Here is a 6,000-nt window from a genome sequence, read left to right as displayed (position 1 = left end):
CATTTTGTCCAAGACAAGATCACACTTGGTTCAATCAAAGTACATCATGTCCTGTCCTCTTATCAGTATGCATACATTTTACTAAAGGGCAGCCAAGTGCTTTGTTTGACAATTTTTGTGACAATCTGCACGTCTGTCGTCGTCTAGCTTGAGGGGGGTTGTTAGCAGACTCATTCTCTCATTGCATGTCAGGAGAAGACCGATTCTCAGGGCATCTAGATCAGGTCGCTCCTCAGCATGTCTTCTGCATCTAACGATCTCACCGATTGACTAGGATCTCAACAACCTGTTTGTTAACTTGATAGACTTGCACGTTGTGTTGATGTATCTATAAATGTAACCCTGCGACTTAATGAATACAATCATCAATAGGCACAACAATTCTATCTCTTGCAATCCAGACAGCACATGACGTATGACTATTATTCCAAGGGAGACATGAACCTGTATAAAATCTTGTGTCATTTTCTTTGATATGCACAATTGATGAACATGCATCCTTATTTTTAAATAAGTATTTGCATAATCGACTTTACTGATCATCGACACGTGTTTATTCAAACTTTATAATTCCCAGATATTAACGTATTAATTTCTCGAACATATATAACTATTGAGCTACTATACACTAACTAACTCACCAAAATTTATACTTCAACATATACTGGTCTATGTTTGCATGGTCTTGTCCTTTTTATTATAATCTTGATGAACTAATAACGCATGCATTATGCACTTGTGATTAATTGATGGATGCTTCATCCATCGATCCAATTATGAAACAGAGGTCAGACTATTTGCTGATAGAGTTATCAAAATGTAACACCTAAATTTTAATTTTTGCAATAGTTTAAAATTTTGCTAGAATTTTAAATAGGAGTTACAAATATTGTTCAATATAAGAAATTGATTTCTAAATTTAATTTTTCCATAGGTTATATATAAGTTTGATGCATTCATGCTGTTATAGTTGCAATAGGTTTTTATGCGTGGAAAAAGTTTGCAAAAAATATCCTTGGGGACAGCTGTGTAAGACTGAATTTACCTAAAAATTGGACGGAAAAACTACTACAAAGATCACAAGAAACCCAGCTCATCGCTAGAAGGCGCTCGTTTAAACCTCTTTTGAATTTGGATCAAAATGTAAAAAGAAAAGCAATTTAAAAATTGTAAAAGCCTCTTGGGCCGATTTACCTTCTTCCGGCCCATCTCACCCTCCCCCTTCCTCTCTCCCCCCGCGTGGGCCGTCAGGCAGGCCTGCCCACGCTGGCCAGAGCCGGCCGCTGCCCCCGCACCCGAGCCAGCCCCCTCCCTCCTCTGTCTCTCTACCTCGTGGGCCCCGCCCGAGCCGAGCCACCGAGCCGCGCCCCTGCCCGCCGGCTCCTCTTCTTCCTCCTCCTTCCCGAGCTCAATCCCGCCCACCGTCACCGCCCATTCAAATCCGAGCCTCCTCGAGCCGTTTCGCATCAATTAAGCGCCACTATCGCGATCCTCGCATCTCAATCAAGCACCCTGGCCATTTTCCCCCTCCATTACCCCTCTCTAATGCAGAATGCACCGCATTTATCTCCATCAAGGCCGCCCACCAATCTCTTCGAATTCCAGCCGATGCACTTCCCCTCTCGCGCATATAAGCTGACCTTTGTCTCCGTGGCGAGGTTTCGCACCAATTTAACACGTTCCCCCCTCCTTTCCCGCTCAATTTCACCCTTAGCATCGTCGTCTTCTTCGTTGCCGGTGAGAGCTTCGTCGTAGCCGTAATTCTCCATGCCTAGCCGTCTCTAACCCTTTCCTCCCCTCTACGGCTTCGCAGGGTCACCAGAGAAGCTCCCGGCTGCACCTCAGTGTCGCCTGACCCACGGAGCGCCGCCCGCGCCGTGACCGAGCCTCGCCGTCTACCTCTCTCCATCGCCGGCCTCCCTCCGTCCTTCTTCACTAACGAGAAGCCCGTGGTAATGCTCCCCTCGCGCTCCTCTTCATTTTGTGTGTCTCCCCGTCGAAATCTGTGGCCGGACGCGCATTTTCGCACGTCTCCGGCAATGCGCCAGTGACCCCGCCGCTGTCAACTGGCCGTTGCCCGTGTCCGCATCGCCAGTCCAAGCCCCCTTCGCCCCCGGCCGTCTGATCGAGATCCAACAGCCAAGATCGCATACCCCTTCACCATCTCATAATCAGTCCACCGTGGACATGGACCAACCCTCCAGGCCGTGGTCCATGGGTCCATGGACCATTTCTATAGGTTTTTCAGTTCAAAAATAATTCAGTTTTGTTTTATGATATCATAAATAAGATTTTTAGTAAAAAAACAAATTGATTTATTCTCGGAAATCAAGTAAAATTTGCAGAAAAGTCCCTGGAACTTCAAAAGCTTATAACTTTTTGCTCGTAGTTCCGATTTGGGCAATTTTCACGCTCAGATGTTCATAGCGGTATGTAGAATCTTTTTCTAGGGTTTCTACCTAGTTTTGGTACTGTTTGGTATACTATTCTTAGAGGTTTCCCTTGTGTACTTTTTCTGGTTTGTCGATTAGGAGGTGAGCAGTTCAGGAATATTTAAGATCAAGCTTTCGAGGACTTTGAGCAACTCTCCGCTGAAGGCAAGTGTCCTTGAACATCTTGCTATCATTTTAGGATTCATGTGTAGCTATTTATTCCTTCATTGCATGCTTGTCTAAACTGGAATACCATGTTAGGGTTTACTAGCTTTTGTATAATTATTCCTTGTCGCCATTGATGAGTCATGGTTAATGATGGGTAGATATGCTAGTGCTCTCATAGTTGTGTAAATATTAATCTTGACTAATGTTTATGAAACAAGAATCGGGTATGGTAATCTTGTAGCAATATGGTATAGGGATCCTAACTGGATGGTTGGTTTAAGATGGTGCTGCACAGCAGGTTTGTGGTTGTTCCTGTGTGGGATCCTAAGGATCAGTTCTTGAATATGTAACCAAGCTAAACCGTAAGCATCCACGGGGCCTATATGAGTACGGACTTACCAACTAATTAGCCACCCTCCGGTTCTATGAGCACCATTGGATAGTTGAGTGGCACAAGAGGGGGCTTTTGCATCAATGTAATCGTCTGTTAGCGGTGAAACCTCAGTGGATGTTTGCAGGTCGACAGGAGATTTGTAAAGGTCTTGTAGTAATCTCCTAGCGTACACCTCGAAAGTGTGTAAGTGTTTGATCAGCAAGGCAATATGGAGGCTATCACCTGGTAATACGGGTGATGAAATCACGACCCGTGACGAAATATGGGCAATCTCTGCAGAGTATAAACCTGATCGATCAGCCGTGCTCACGGTCAAGAGCGGCTTGGACTTCTTTTTGATTAGTTGGGATCAGAGTTTGGTATAGATGGTCGGGTAGCCAGGTAATATAATTACCTAGTGAGTCTTGGTAGTCGGATGGAATCCGATGAGCTGTTCCTCTTGATATACTTGTGTTTTCACACTTAGTAAATAGGATGCCTGCGGTTGGAGATTTAGGTCAAGATCACGTAGTGCAATAAACCAGTGTCTAAGTTGCATATCATGCTTTTCTACACTTACGAAGTACATTTTTGTACTCACACATGTTATCCCTTCTCTTGCATTATACCGCCGTTCAGAAGTCAATGAAGCTGCAACATTTGATGAAAACAACTTCAACCTGGAGTTGCTGTTCTAGGCTAGAGTGCCCCCGGTTGACACATGTGGGTTATAGAAGCCCCGCTGGCGTTGAAGATCTTCAGTTACGTTGTGTTTTGTTTTAGACTCTCGGGTCCTTTTGTATTAAATTAATTACGTTATTATAATAATGATATTGTGATGATACACTGATGATATAAATGTATGTATGAACTTGATCTTGATATATATATATATATATATATATATATATATATATATATATATATATATTGTCCAATTTTATATTTAAAACTGGGTGTACACAAAACTCAAACATTTTAGCAGCTTGTGATAAATCAGGTAGCCTGTTGAGCTTGTGATCACGATAGACGACGTCTCAATTTGATTGCATTTCTGCAGCTCCCAACAAACATGGCCAAATGGGCCATTCGGGTCGGCCCGGCTCGGTCCGGCCTGAACGGTCCATCTACTGTAGCGGGCCGTGCCGTGCCGGCCCGCGTGCCTTCCCCTCAGCCCACAGCACAGCCCGTCGGTGACCGTGCCGTGCCGGGTCGGCCCGGGCACGATTTTGGTCCGACGGCCCGATCGGCCCGGCGGGCCGAAATAGATAAAAAATATATATAGAAAATGAAAAAAATATATATATAATATATAGAAAATAGATAAAAATATAAAAAAATAGATAAAAAATAACTACAAAATTAAAAAAATATATATAAATAGAAAATAATCGGGCATTTGCGTGCCAGGCCAGATCGTACCGGGCCGTGCCAGCTTGGGCTGGACCGTGCCTGTACCGACCCGACTCGGTCGGGCCGTGCCGTGCCGATCCGTCGTGCCGCGCGCTCGGTCCAGACACAGTCCGTGACCTTGTATCGTGCCTGAACCGTATCTACAGTACCGTGTTTCGAACGGGTCCAATAGACATGACCCATTTAGACGTCTTTAGCTCCCAATAGCACGCGTACCTTGGCTAGGCTTGCAGTCATTCGCCGTGCATGCATGGCCGTTGAGTAGGATTAGACATTTGAACTGCCCTTCAGTCAGTGAGTACCATTGGCTAGTGCAATTGCCCCTTTTTTTTAAGTAGGGCTAATGCAATTGCCCTTGAGTAGGTGATAGTAGTACTCATTTGTCTTGTCCAGCGAAACTGCTCGGCAAAGCCGTTTCTCTAGAACCGTTTGGCCTGACGTTGAAAATGAAAACTCACCAGGCAGTGCAGCTGCGCCTGTGAGCTTGCTGCCAGGAATCCTCCGGTGGCCGAAGCGAGCAGGAGCAGGCTGCGCCACCAATGAATGCACGGCGCAGAAGCGGCAGAGGAAACAATTCCATTTCGCTGCCGATCCTTCAATTCGTCAACTGTTGCTTCCCTATCAATCAATACCGCAGCGCATGCAGTTAACGGAGAAGCAGCCCGGCCACTCTGTCGCCCCCCACCCCCCGGCGGTCCCGCACCGAGGAGACGAACTATACAGTGATAATCACCGAGGACTCCATTGCCATTACTGGCAGCCTGGTACTGGTAAAACCCTTTTCTTGGTACTCCGTATTCCTATGGTACTCCGTATTCCTATGGAGGTGCACGAGGACGCGCGCGATGTCACCGCTACGGGCCTGGAGCCTGGAGGCTATCGGAAAGTGAGTATCTTTCTTTCAACGCTCCAACAGATTTTTTTTTACAGTTCTTGTTATGAAAAAAATATCAGATTATTTATTTTAGAATGAGGTTTTCTCTCCTTTCTTTTCACAATTTCTCTCAAAAAAAAAGCTGCTGAAAATAAGATAAAATAAAAAAATCGAAAAAAAATAAAATGAAGAAAATATGATCGGAGATGTCCGAGAATTCAAGCGGACAACGGGCACAGAGTGGAATCCCGCAAGAAATTCTCGCCAATCCACACCGGCCACACCGTCTGCCCCAGCGCAGTGCGCCCATCCCCCACTGTCCCAAGCCAAATCCGTCCGTCTCCCGGCCCCACCGCATGTTCCTGAGCTCAGCCTACAAGCGACCGCTGCCTCACGGGCGAGGGCGAGGGAACGCAGCGAGTATGCGGGTTTCTTCTACCCGGAAGTCTGAAATACGAGTACGAGTAGGAGTAGTATTATATGTTAAAGCACATACGTGCGTGTCACGGTTTGCACCCACACGATCTCCTTATTGTGTTGTTTCCATAGCTAACAACCATAGAGGTAACTGCTTTGGCTATAGATACAAACCATATAATCTCCTTGATTTGCTTCTTTTTGTTAGGATCTATTCTTCTTCTACAAGGCTATGCCAGCCTATATATAATCGGCAACACATCAATGTAAATTATCGACGTAAATCCTTTCTGCTTTTTCAGTATAAACTAGCCGTGTGGCAG

Source organism: Phragmites australis, chromosome 5 (assembly GCF_958298935.1).
Source record: "Phragmites australis chromosome 5, lpPhrAust1.1, whole genome shotgun sequence".
NCBI lineage: Eukaryota > Viridiplantae > Streptophyta > Magnoliopsida > Poales > Poaceae > Phragmites > Phragmites australis.
Note: the sequence above shows the minus strand (reverse complement) of the source record.